Source organism: Macaca mulatta, chromosome 13 (assembly GCF_049350105.2).
Source record: "Macaca mulatta isolate MMU2019108-1 chromosome 13, T2T-MMU8v2.0, whole genome shotgun sequence".
In the NCBI taxonomy this organism is placed as follows: domain Eukaryota; kingdom Metazoa; phylum Chordata; class Mammalia; order Primates; family Cercopithecidae; genus Macaca; species Macaca mulatta.
Genome location: NC_133418.1, coordinates 96525378 through 96539493, shown reverse-complemented (window position 1 = coordinate 96539493; position 14116 = coordinate 96525378). Strand labels below are relative to the sequence as shown.

The 14116-nt window shown below is 50.6% G+C and overlaps 1 long non-coding RNA gene across 1 annotated transcript; it reads left to right on the top strand.

The window, feature by feature from the left end:
- Positions 1-276: 276 nt before the first annotated feature.
- LOC144333810 (uncharacterized) lies at positions 277-6046 on the top strand. The gene is made up of 2 exons (XR_013402874.1): positions 277-1472; positions 5343-6046. It is a non-coding gene; the product is annotated as an uncharacterized LOC144333810 (long non-coding RNA).
- Positions 6047-14116: the final 8070 nt, after the last annotated feature.

Genomic DNA, 14116 nt, shown 5'->3' with positions numbered 1-14116 from the left:
CATCACAGATCATTTTTGGAATCATCTCATATGCACTCTTTTGTGTTGACTTCTTTCTTCCCCACAATGTTGAGATTTAGCCATGTTGCATTGATCAATTGTTTGTTAATTTTTATTGCTCAGTAGTGTTCCATTGTATGAAGAAACCACCATGTATTTATCTATTTATCTACCTGTTCATGGTCATTTGCGTAATTTCCAATTTTTGCTAATAAAGGAATAAAACTGCTATGGACATTTTGGACAAGTTGTTTTTTTGGTGAAAATCTGTTTTTATTTCTCTAGGGGCAATACTTGGTTGTGGAATTGGTGAATCATAGGGTTGGTGTATGTTTAACTTTCTAAGAATCTGCCATACCGTTTTCCAAAATGGTTGTACCATTTTGTGACCTCACCAATGTGTATTACAGCTGCCTCCCGTCCTCACCAGCATTTGGTATTGTTGGTCTTTTTCAGCTTAGCCATTCAAGTGGGTGTGAAATGTTATGAAATGTTACTGCTGTGGTTTTAATTTGCATCTCCTGATTAAGCACAATGAGGTTGAGCAATTTTCATTTGTTTACTAGCCCTTTGTAATGTTCTTTTGTGACGTGTCTGTTCATGTCCTTTGCTCCCTTTTATTTATTAGGCTTTAAAAAATAATTTTAGTCTTGATTTTTGAGTATTTATATATTCTAGATACCATAACTTTGTCAGATATATGTTTTGTGTGAATATTTTTTTCACAGACTGACTTGCCTATTTTCTTAACAATGTCTTTCCAAGAAAAAGAAAACAAAAATGGCCAGGTGTGGTGGCTCACACCTGTAATCCCAACACTTTGGGATACTGAGGTGGGAAGATGGCTTGAGGCCAGGAGTTAGTTCCAGGCCAGCCTGAGAAACACAGGGAGACCCTATCTCTACAAAAAAATCAAATAAAAACCAACAAAAGAGTTTAAAACAACAACAAAAAATTGATGATGTCGAATCTACAAATTATTTTATTTTTTAATAATTTGTGATTGTTTTTCTTTGTGTGTGACCTGTTTAAGAAAGATTTGCCTTCCAAAAAGTCATGAAAATTCTCTCCTCTGTTCTCTTGTAGAAGCTTTATAATTTTAGATTTTTTGTTTAGGTCTATAATCCATCTCATTTTTTTTTTTTCAGACAGGGTCTGGCTCTGTTACCCAGGCTGGAGCGCAATGGTGCATTCTGGGCTCACTGCAATCTCTGCCTCACTGCAATCTCTACCTTCTGGGCTCAAGCCATCCTCCCACCTCAGCCTCCCAAGTAGCTGGGACTACAGGTGCATGCCACCACGCCCAGTTAATTTTTTGTATTTTCTGTGTAGACAGGGTCTCGCCATGTTGGCCAGGCTGGTCTGAAACTCCTGATCTCAAGCGGTCTGCCTTCCTTGGCCTCCCCAAATGCTGGGATTACAGGCATGAACCACTGTGCCTGGTGCAAAATGATTTTTGAGTATGATGTGAGGTAAGGGTCAATGCTCGTTTTTTAACATCCAGATGTTCTAGCATCATTTAAAATTAAAAAGACTTTCCTCTCCCCCATTGAATCACATTGGCGCCTTTGTTGGGAATCAGTTGAACACATACACAGGGTCTTACTCCTAGCCTTTCCACTCTGTTTCCTTGATCTCCTTGTCTGTTTGACACCAGTACCTTACTGTCTTGATTACAATCACTTTACAGCAAGTTCTGACTCAGGTAGTGAAGATGCTCCATGGAGTAGTGCGTATACTTACTTTGTTCTTGTTGTTTTGTTTTGTTTTGTTCTGTTTGGTTTTTGAGACAGGGTCCCACTCTGTTGCCCAGGCTGGAATGCAGTGGGGTGATCATAGCTCACTACAGCCTTGACCTCCAAGGCTCCAACGATCCTTCTGCCTCAGCCCCCCAAATAGCTGGAACTACAGATGCACACCACCATAGATGGCTAATTTTTGTATTTTTTGTAGAGATGAAGTTTTGCCATGTCGCCAGGCTGGTCTTGAACTTCCACGCTCTAGCAATGCACTTGCTTTGGCCTCCCAAAGTGCTGGGATTACAGGTATGAGCCACTGTGCCCAGCCTGTGCAGCATGTTTTTGAAATATCAGCCCATTCTTCCCAGTATTTATTCTTTGCCCTTTTCAGCACAGTTCTGTGCTGATCACCAAGGAGGAAGTGGACATAATAGGATACAAGGCAGAAAAAAGGGGTGCCTTTCCGGCTTTGGTTTCAAAGTCCAAGTCCTAAGAGGAACAGAGTCACAAAGTTTGGAGAAAACAGATGACAGAGAGCACCTCCCACTCCTGCTTCCAGTTAACCACCCTTCTAAGACTAGAGAAAAATCCCCTAGGTGGGGAGGAGAGAGAATAGGAGGGAATTAGAGAGCAGCTATGCACCCCTATATCTTGGGTTAGGGTCTCGGGATTCAGCCAGATCTCACAGAGGGGACAGAGAAAGCTTGTAGAGCCTCCCCTGGCTCTGATCAGTGTGGGAGCAGCAGCACGAATTCTAGACCCTTAGCATGACCCAGAGAGAGGGGCACCCTGATGGATCCGTAAGATCAGAACAGCAGCCATCCCAGCAGAGGCCTGCATAAGGAAAGTCTCCCCAATTCCTTAGCTCTCGGTGAACCTCCTAGAAAATCACTCCCAACACTAAGAAGAGTGAGCAGGAAACCCTGCCATGACTGGGTAATTTTCTGCCACTCCGGTGGTGAGATATCCCAGCTGAGTTATAGGAAGGGAAAGAAGGTAATATTTTTTGAACACCTAAGTTAGTTACTTAAGGTTTATTCCAGCTTTATGTGGAACTTCTAATGCCCTACATTTTAAGTTCTAAGGCTAATGTTAATACAGAGTGGTGATGAGGAGGGAACCACCCATTCCGCTGGGAGAGGAGCTGGTGGGGAGGAATTAGGAGAGCCTGGGCCAGTAGGCTTCCCTGCCTCACTTAATCTTAGCCCTGTGTTTGGGATATCACAGTGCCATCAAGCAATTCAGCCTCATAATGGGTTCCCCTGAGTTCTATTCCTCTGTCCTGCAATGCTTTAAGCAAGTCCTGCCTCTTAATGTGTCACTTTCATCTTGAGCAATTCAGTGGACATACAGTGGGTCCCAGGCAACAGTCCTCAAGATCTGCATGGAGCAGAGTTTGAGGGTGAGCCCCATCCCCCACATGGCAGTGACTATTTGGGAAGCTAAGGCTCCAAGTGAGGACACCACCTTGTGCCAGGTGCAGAGGACATTGAGGTGGGGCTGCCTCATGCTTCACAGTCCTGGCGTTATTTTCCATGCCATCTGTGTTCTGACTACACCCACTTTAGGTACGGGGAAACTGATGCTTCAGCCCTATTTATTGCATGCCAGGAAAGTCTAGTTTGCATGTTGTTTTGCTTATGTTAGCATGTTCAGCTTGCACCATAACTCCAAGAATGTAAAAAAGACACTTGAAAATGCATTGAATAAATACATTCCTTTGCTGTGATCCCATGTCCACCAAATGTTCTGAAATGAGACACATGGAAAATGGAAAACAGACCAAAAATATTTGCTTGACTGACACTGTGGATTAGGGTGTCCATGAGAGTATAAACACACACACCCACTACACACACGCACCCTGCAGGGTGGGCCCCAGGATTAGGGCCCTTCCACAGCAACCAAGGCTGGCTGCCAATTTCAGAGCTGCCCCTGGGCCTGGCTCTGCTGGAGTGAGGCCAGGGGCACCTGGGTCGGAGGAATGCACTCACCTGGAGCTCAGGAGGAGCCCCTGCACCCTCTACCTGAGCAGCCCAGAAAGGTGTTGGGGCTGTCACTCCACACTGAGAGGGCCATCACCACTCAGGGGCTTGGAAGAAGGGGGAATGGGTCAGGACTTTTAGTTCATTGTTAAATGAAGCCTAGCTCCCCTCTGGGGTCCTGTGGCCTGGACTCCTGGTGCAGGTCCGAGGTGGCCTTGCTCAAGGGAGCACTGAACTCCTTCACCCTCCCAGCAGTCAAACCATGACGCGCAAGAGCCTCTTACTCATCCCAAAGTCATCAGTCATGTTTCCAAGAGTGTGAGTCATTCAGAGATGGAAGGAGAGAGGGCTCCAGCTGCGGGTGGGATGTTGCTGAAGAGGTGATGTGGCCCAGAAGGAGCCCTAATTCCTCTTACTCCAAAGCTGGAAATGCTATTCTTTTCGAGATGAGATGCCTCCTTCATCTTCTCCCAAATGATGTGTGTGTGTGTCTGTGTGTATGTGTGATGTGTATAGAATGCTGGCAGCTTAAAGAAACTGGAAACCAAAGCAACAAGGACTTCTCCCTTCATTCCTAGGAGCTGAGAAGGTGTGCTGGCTCAGAGGACACAGGCCAAATGGGCACTTTTTAAACTTATTAATAAAATATGCATTCAGGCAGGGCACAGGAGCTCAAGCCTGTAATCCCAGCACTTAGGGAGGCTGAAGCAGAAGGATCACTTGAGCCCAGGAGTTTGAGACCAGCCTGGGCAACATAGTGAGACCCTGGCCCTAAAATATTTGAAAAATTAGCTGGGGGTGGTGGCGCACAACTGTGGTCCCAGCTACTCGGGAGGCCGAGGGAGGAAGATTGCTTGAGCCCAGTTGGTCACGGCTGCAGTGAGCCATGATTATGCCACTGCACTCCAGCCTGGGTGACACAGTGAGACTGTCTCATACACAATGCAATACAATAAATTATGTACTCCTATTTGTCCAGCACTTTATTCCATTTTGAGTCTTTGAGGGGAGCAGGTCAGGGATTGTTATCTCCATTTTACAGCCAAGGAACTGAAGCTCAGGGCAGTCACATAAGCTGCTAGTGTCCTATCACAGGCAACTATTGGAGCTGGGATTTGGACCCACGTCCCTTAATGACTAGTTCAGTCCCTGCTGCACCCCTGGACTGTGAGGGATTCCTCTAAACAGAGGGCTCTATCAGCCTTTGGACTTGTTTTCTCTCCAAGATCATCTTTCGGCAATTGGGCTCAGCCTGGACCCAACAGTTGTCCCTGCCTTCCTAGACCACCCTCTCACAGAGGTCCTGGCTATGGGTACTCCTGGGGGATGCTCAGTTCCAGGTCACTTTCCCCTCCTCCTAGCCTGGGACTTGACCCAGGAGAGCTGGCTGTCTTCAGAGAACCTTTTCCAAGGCAGTCACGGGGGAGAGAGCCAGGAGAACCCCAGGAGGATGGAGAGTCAGTTGGTGGGTCTGCCCAGACAGTGGGATTCGACCAAGCATCAACTCCCAAGAGGCCCAAGCCTAAGGAGTTAAGTATTAGTGTTCAGGCATTTTGGCTATGGATTGGCCGAGGGACCTGACCTCTAACCCTGTGTCTTCCTTTCTTGCGTTTCCCAGCCCACTTCTTCCCACAGAGCCATGAGAAGGCATCCTTGGTTCACTGGAGGAGGAAACCCTGCAGGAAACACACCTGGGAAAACAACTGCCATTTCGAGGCAGAAATGATTATTCTCAGTATACTGATGAGGAAACTGAGGCTTCGGAGGTTACATATCTCAGGCTATACCACCCAGCTAGGGAAGGGGGCGGAACGAGAATCCAGATCTGACAGCGTGGTGGGCATTTCACCAAATCATCCTGCCTTAGAAAACCTGCAACAGCCCAGAACAGGCACCTCGACCACCTCACCGCAGACGCTAACCTCAGATGGTGACCAAAGAGAAAGACCTGGCATGGGAAAATGACTTCTTGAGATCAGAGGCTACAATGAGCTGTATTGTGCGCCTGACCCCTCCAAGTGTATATGTTGAAGTCCTAATCCCCCAGAACCTCAGAAGGCAACTGTATTTGGAGATAGGGTCTTTAAAGAGGTAATTAAGTTAATGTGATGTCATTGGGGGGGACTAAGTTAAATGTAACTGGTGTCCTTACGAGAAGTGATTAGAACCAAACAGACGCAGGGAGAGACCATGGGCAGACACAGCAAGAGGGCGGCCATCTCCAAGCCAAAGACAGAGGACTCAAAAGAAATCACCCCTGCTGGCACCTCTGTCTTCCAGCCTCCAGAATTGTGAAAGTATAAATTTCTGTTGTTGAAGCCACCTGGTGTATGGTATTCTCTTCTGACCGCCTCAGCAAACTCATTCAGAGCCCCTTAAAAAGTCACCTCTGTCCCCAGTTCCTGCACACAGTAGGTACCCAAGCCACATTTGTTAACTGGCTGAAGGAAGTGCCATGAATGCTGGGCTCTCCAATAGGCAGAGAAGATTCAAATTTTGATTTTTGCAACCAGCCTCCTTCCTCTTGTTGAAACTTCCTGTTTCTGAGGAATAGAGATTTTACAGATCCCAGAGGGCATCCAGTAAACCCAGCAGTTATTACCAAATAATTCTGGTTTTGATGATCTCAGTGGGTATGAATCAGAAGCAAGCAGACTTGTGTTTCTTTTGAAATATACCCAAGGTTAAACGTTAGAGGAAGAAGCAAAAATATATTGGAAAATGTATTGCTAGCAAGGAAGTATTCGTGTTGTTGGTGCCCAAGGCCTGATGAGATGGGCTTTCCTTCCTTCTGTGTGGAGCAGAACCTGGTGAGGGCCTGAGTGACCAACGCTGTTGCTGCTCGGGGCAAAGCAAACTCTTCACGTCCAAGTGCCCATTCTCACGGTTCTCACCTGAATCTCTTATTTGAAAAAGAGAATTCCAGGGTTGAGGGTGCCTCCTGGAGCCCTCATCATCCAGGTGACTGTTGTGGCCTGGAGGAGGTCCTGGTCCTTGTAGAAGGCCACCCTGGTGGGATAGGAAGGTTTGGGATAGGAAGAGAGTATGGGGTCCACACAACTAGAAGCCAGAGTCCTGCAATGGGATCACACAGGGCATGGGTGAAAGGGTTGAGGCTAGGACGGTGTCAGGTCACCATGAAGCTGGGCTGTTTTTAGGGGCATCGCCTGTAACAGGCAGCATTCGGGCAGGAGCTGTAAAACGCTTTGGAAAGTGGAGTTCGAGCGGGACGTCCTAGGGAGGCCTTGAGGTGCAAGGGAGGGCTTGGAAGTAAGGGGGAAGAGCTGACACAGCCCTGGCTTCTGATTCTGGCTCTGCCACCTGCTGGCCGAGAGGCCTGGCGAGCTCTGTCCTCTAGAGAACCTCAATCTCTCCATCGTCAGGGGACATCAGGTCACCTTCTAGGATCGATGGGGTTCTGGGGGAAAGGAGTGGCATGGGATGGTGTGTGACAAAACCTCCAACCCAGGCAGGACCCTGGTAAGGGCTGGAGCCAGGCCTGGGTCTGTCAGGGTGGGACTTGGCCATCGCACGCTTAGGGGATCCTCTCCTAAGAAAGGGGAATGTGGCCAGGAGCCCCAGGGTTGGTGCCTTCAGGATCCTCAGGACCTGAAAGGCAGCAGCTGATTCTTTAGGAAGTGGCTGCCCCTCCCTCTTCAAACCCATTTCTCTCCCTTCACCGCCTAATGAACTTCTTGCACTTCCCCAAACCTCCCCGAGCCCCCACCTCCATGCCTCCCTGCACAATGCTTTTCCCCCCGGCCTGAAAATCCCTTCCCCTCCCATGTCTGGCTTCTGCCTACTCCTCCCACACGATTATCTCAGATATCTCTCCCCACCCCGCGTCTTCTCCCAGGGAGTCTTTCCTGACCACTCCCTCTGCATGGAGCCTGGCTGTCTGTCCGTCCGTCTGTCCATCCATCTGTCAGCTATGCCCCTGGCCTCCTGCCACGCACCCCTCTTCCCATGCCCCCTCACACCCTGCAGTGGAACTCTATTTCCCCTCTGGACCATGAGCTCCCGGGCCCTGGCCCTGATCTTCCCTCTCAGGGGCCTAGTCCAGGGTCTGAAACATAATAACAGCTCAATAAATGAGTGTCAACAATTACTGGCTTACTCAATGAATGACTTCTGAATACAGGGCCCACTTCTACAAATGAGTCACACGTCTGAGCCACAGTGCCCTGCCCCCACCCACTGACCCCAGTGAAACCCTCCCCATGATGACATCATCATTACCTTGAATTCTCAGAATCACTGGTGCCTCCTATCTTCTCCTTTTACTCTATCTGCTTCTCACCCTCCTCCTCCTCCTTCTTTCCCCCTTCTCTGGGGGCAGCACATCTAAATAAGGTAGTGTTCCTTCCGGGCTGTGAATGATCGGGATTTTCATCTAGTGACTCGGGAAACTGTGAGACAGAATCAGGAAGCCGATCCCCCAGTGCTGGACAAGGAGATGCGATGCCCGTTGGCCCCTGGTGCTCTCGAGTTAACTGAGTGGGAGACTGGGAGGACCTAGGTAGGGAAGGAGAGGGCCTGAGCCGAGGAGAATGGGTATGGGGTGTGGGAGACTGGTGGGACTGGGCCCCTTTCAGACTGCACAGGCCAAGGCATCCCTGGTCTGGCATGAAGGGAGAGGCCACTGCCCTGTCCCATACACTTGGCTGCCTAAGGTCCTTTGTGGGGGGCAACCATCCTCCCCCTATCCAACTCAGATGATCAGGAAGGAGCCCACCTGGGGAACATCACTGCCTCTCGTCTCATCTTCTCTCCTGTGACTCCTCCTGTCTTTTCCCCTAAATGTCATGGAGGTGTTTCTGGCACAAGCAGTGAGGTGCTGGCCATCCGGAGCATGCCCCGGGGTCACTGCCATTTTCATGTCATGCCCTTTTCCATGAAGAAATAAATTAGGACCCTGCTTCTGGAAAATTGATGTTTGTGACATCATGAAGGCAACAGATGGGATATTTGAGATTCTTGAAAAAGGACCACAGATATCTCAATAAAAGGCAACTTCTGAGGCCAGAGGAAAGCATAAGGAATAAAAGGACTGCTGCTTCCCGTATCAGGTGGGAAAAACAAGACATGAGTTAACCCCAAAAAGGTGTTTTGTAAATAAGTAAAAATAAATAAACCTAAGAAGGGCAGGTGAGTCAAAGGTTGTTTCTTGACAGGTTTGTCGAGGGATACAGGGGTCCGTGGCAGCATGTCCATCTCTACCTTCTCACACTGCCTTGCAGTTGCCTCCTTGTCTCTGGAGCCCTAGGGGGCAGGGCCATGTATGTTCTCTCTCTCTCAATCCTATCCTGCGACCTGACACATAGTAGGTGCTCAGTAGGCAGAGTGACCGTATAATTTATCATCCAAACCGGAACACTTCAAGGTGAAAGGAGGCTATTAATAATTACATCTGGACAATAGTTGTAATATGGGACTGTCTTGACAAAGAGGTGTCTGTTGAATAAGTGAATGAATGAATGAATGAATGATTCTTTAACAGGCTGAGGCTGCTGGCACCGAGGCATTCATGGCTTTCTACATCTGTTGGTGCCACCGTCTAACAGAAAATTCACCCGTGTGTACCATGTATACCATGCTGGGATTGAAAGTCCATCTCCATTCTTATCTTGCAGACTGGGACTCCGCTGCAGAGAGAAAGTGGGCTGAGCCGGAAGGGCCCGGCAGGTGCTGCTCAGAGCATCTTCCTGCTGGCTTGGACACCAGGAATTCGGCTCTGTGCTTTCTGTTCTTTGTAGCATTTAATCCTCACACCAGCCTTGTGAAGTCGATGTTCTTATTAACTTTTACAGGTGAATCAACCCAGGCTTAGAGAAGTGAAGTAGTGTGCCCGAGGTGCTAATATCAGAGCTACAATCTATACCCGAGTCTGTGGGACACCAAAGTACGTGCCTCTAAGACGTCACCACCTTGCCTTTTGTGTGGCCTTCTCTCAAGGAGAGGACTTAGAGGCTTGGGGCGTCCAGTTTCTGGAGGCAGGCAGGGCCTCCTGTGGCCTGATCCACTGGCTGGAGAGGAGTCAGCAGAGGCTGGGGTCATGGCATTGTCGCAGTAGGAATGGAAAGTTTGCCTCCTGGACGTGCCCCCAACCCCACATCTGATTGCAGGCAGAGTCTTGGACGGGGCAGTGGCACATTCAGAACCTCCGGCCAGGCTAGGACCGTGAGAAGTGAGCTTTTCATAGGTTACAAGGCCTGTGGCCACGGGAGCAGGTGGGGTAGGGGCCCTGGTCAGCCTGCTTCACAGGCCCGGATGCTGCCACCTGAGCCTTGTAACTGAGCCCTCGTGACTCCTGAGGGTGGGTTAAGGAGGAGAAGGCATCCAGAACTGGAACTCCTAACCAAGGCCTCTATCAGTCCTTCCACCTCCTGCTTCCAGCCCTCCCCACCCCTACGGCCTGCTTCCTTGATGCACGGCCTGCTGTTTTTCCAGAACTTGGTTCATTTGAAGTCCCAGTCCATCGAGAGAGCAGCCTGGGAGTCTGAGGGCTCCAGCCCAGGAGAGAGGCTTGCTGGGGCCTGGCGGGGCTGAAGTGGTGGAGAGGGGAGAGGCCAGGCCCAGAACCTCTTTTTCCCTCTTGTGTTCCCAGGCCAGTCAGGCTCCTTCTGCTGGGCGACTGGGGGAGGTGAGAGGATGTGGGCTTGGTCTGGGCAAGGGCTCAGTGAGGGAGCAGGGTTAGGCACTCTCCCCAGCTCCTCCCCACCCACCTCCCACCTCCACTCTCTGCAGATAGCCCTTGCCCCAAGGCTGCAGCCCAGCTGACAACCCTGAGCCTGGGCCAAGCTGACATCCCTGAGCCTGGGCCTCCAAGCACAGCTCCCTGGCGCCCTCTAGTGTCTGCCCCTCTCAGGTACAGGGTGCCTTAACACACAGCTCCCTGAGCCTGGCCCAGGGCCAATCTCTGAACCTAGAATTGACCTTCCAAATCGGGCCATTTCTAAGCATGAGGGGGACTCTGTTGACAATGATGCTGGACAGCAGACACAAAAAGAGACTGGTCCAGCTGTCTTTTCATCCCACTCAGGTCAGAAGTGCCCCCTCCCCACTCCACTGTGGCCCCCAGAACCATCTCTGGGAACCACCCCATTTGTAAATGAGATAATGCATGTGACATGCTTAGCAAGGGGCTGGGAGAGCAGAGAACCAGTGACTATGTGGTCAATAAACAGCTATTAGCTCTCCTTCTCCCCACCCGTCCCCTTTGCCACAGCTTTAGGGATGACCTCTGCCCTGCTGGGCGCCCTTGATGACTAACACGGCAAGTGTATGGACCGCCACCTGTCCTGGCCTCACCCCCCTTCACCCTCCATTTCCTCGTGACCGCCCCCGTGGCTTCTGGGTGGAAGGCCCCAGACAGGTTTGCTAAACGACTGACTCCCCAGGGCTCCCTGACAGGGCCTGATGCAGGGTGGCCAGAGGTTGTGACCCCTAGACCAGGTGGGTCCCAGCACAGGGACCTGAGGGAGCTGGCGGCTACACAGGGAATAGTCACCTGTACAGATAAATCTAGTGGAAAGCCCCCGTGGCTAGAACCAGGGTGGAGGGCTGGGGGCAGGCGCTGGAGTGTAGAAGAGGGAAGGCGCCCTCGGACCAGACAGCAGAGAGAAGAGCCTGCAGGATGGGTGCGAAGGATTGCTTCCTTCACAGAGGCGGGCCAGGGCTCAGCTCAGGGGCTCCCAGGGGAAGGAGCCTGGGGTGGCCAGGGCACCGTGTGTGCATGTGTGTGTGTGCACATGTGTATGTGCGTGAGTATAGATATGATTCAGGGAGACATAAGGGACTTTGGCAAAGTCAGGGGGATGTGGGGGCTAAGCAAACACCTCTTTGAAGACTTCTTTTTGGCATGGAGTGACAAGCCAGGTCTGGTGCCTTGTTCAGGAAAGGGAGAAAACCCTGAGTTGGTTTTTGTGTTCTTCAAACCAGTTTGCCCACATCCTTGGCATCATCAGTGCCCTGTGAAGGGCCTGCTTGGAGCCATGCATGTCTGGGCCTGAGGGTGGCGGTGCCTACGTGAGGCCCTGCGGTCTCTCCAGGAGCTCCCCCAGAGGGGCACTTGGCCACTGTTGGAGCTGACAGGGGCCTGGCCCAGCTCGCCCACTTCTCCTGCTCCTTACCCAGCCCCTGCTGCTGAGAGCTCTGGCAGCCTCCGTGTGCGCAGCAGGCCTGGGCTCAGTCACGGGCAGCTCTTCTGCCTGCTCCACGGTGGCTCTCCTCAGGGCCTTGGCTCTCATGTGAGGCTTCCAGGTGCTGCTCACACGCAGAGCTTTGCATGACCAGCAACACACAGACAGACATGAGCATTGGGTCTAGGGCGGGAAAATCGTGGGTTCAAGATCAGGCTCTGCCATTTACCAGCTATGTGGCCTCAGGCAGGTTGAACTCTTTGAGCCTCAGTTATCTCATCTGTAAATTGGGGATAATAACACTTAATGGTACTTATCTCATGGGGTTGTCATGAGGATCAAATGAGATGATGTGTGTGCAAACACCTTACATAGGGCTCCACTAATGGAAGGCATTATTATTGCTGTTTTCATACCACGCGACACTTACCCAAGAACGGAAGCTCATGTTCTGAGTGCCAATGACGTGCCCGGCATTCCTCCTGTGCTCATTTCATAACTATTCGTTGAGCCTCCTTGGTGCCAGGCACTGTTCTAGACTCTTGGGCCATAAAAATCAATAAAACACAAGATCCCTGCCTCCTTAGGGCTGACCTTCTAGGGGAGAGGTTTTCACATACCCCAATCTACTTAGCACACATTCCAACCTCTCTCTGGCATCTGCAAACTCAACTCCGCAAGGTTAAGCAACATCCTAAGCTGCTAGCAACTCTCTTCATAAGTACTCTCCACTCATCCAGATTGCCTGGTGATATGGACAGGAGACAGGGAAACACTGTAGAAGAGGGTGGTTCCCTGGCAAAGGCCCCACCCTCAAGCCTGAAGACCCATGGCCCTAAATGAGGACAGGCATTCCTGTTTTCGAGCCGAAGAAGTTGCCTTTTGGCCTGCCACGTCCCCTATCCTGCACCCATATAAACCCTGAACCCCAGGCTTCTGAAACAGACAAGCAAGCTGGCAGACCAGCAGACGGACGGTGGGGACGTTGGAACGATGTAGTAGAGAAAGAGAGAGGAGGAGGAACATCTGACGGCAGAGAGGAGTTTGACTGGGGATGGTCGGAGAGGAGTCCGACTCCTGGGCGCCTGACTCCAGGGGAAGATCACCTTCCCACTGCCTACCCCTCTTCTGGCTCCTCATCCATCCCACTGAAAGCTACCTCCACCATTCAATAAAACCTCGCATTCATCCTTCAAGCCCATGTGTGACCCATGTTTTCCGGGACGCTGGACAAGAGCTTTCGATACAGAAAGCTGTCACACTGGCTCTCTGCCCTTGCAAAAAGGCAGAGGGTCCATTGAGCTGGTTAACACACACTGTCTGCGGACAGCAAAGCTGAAAGAGCTTTGTAACACTGAGGTTTCAGGCACCCACCCCTACACACTACAGTAGGGCCGGAGCCCAAAGGCCTTGCCCTGGCCTCTGCACCTGCCCGTCTGCAGACTCCCCCTCCCGAGAGGGGTTTGAGCAGCAGAGGTGACCCGACAGGCAAGCAGCACATCCTGTGAGGGGGATCGGGGACCTCTCCTGTTTCACTGTAGAAGTCCTTTCATGGGAAACAAGGTCATTTTGAGACAACACTCAGAGCGTCATTGTGAAAAGGGAGCACAATCATTAAGACTAGTTGCCCATTTTACAGATGAGGAAATTGGGGCCCAGAAAAGTTTAACCACCTTGCCCTAGGTTATGCTGCTGGTCAGTAACAAAATAACTTATTCAGTCAACAAATATTTGCTGAACTCCTATTTTGTGCCACCCACTGCTTTGGGCACTAAGGCACAGTCAGTGCGTTAGTGGAGCTTGCATTCTCTAAAGGGGTGACTTAAAAGAAATATGTAAACAGGTGAGCTCATTTCAGACATGATGAGTACTAGGCGGAAAATCATACAAGATAATGAGAGGGAGAGCGACTTAGGGATGGGGTAGCTGGGGAAGGCCTCCTGGGGAGGTGACACTGAGGCTGAGGAACCAAGCAGAGGACACTTCCGGTGGAAGTTATCCTAAATGGTGACCCAGATAAGAGACTCAAAGGATTCCTTACAGCTCACTTAAAAGGCAAAGGAGAAAATGGGGCTGTGAGTCCTCCCAGGGAGAGCAGGCTTTCTGAGCTGTGGCCTGAGGAGCCAGGTGGCCCTCCTTGTAAAACAGAGCTCAGGGCATCTGGGGATCTTTTTGTTTTGTTTTCACAGCAAATTTGTTTTAGGTTCATAGCAAATTTGAGCACAAAGTATAGAGAGTCCCCACATACCCC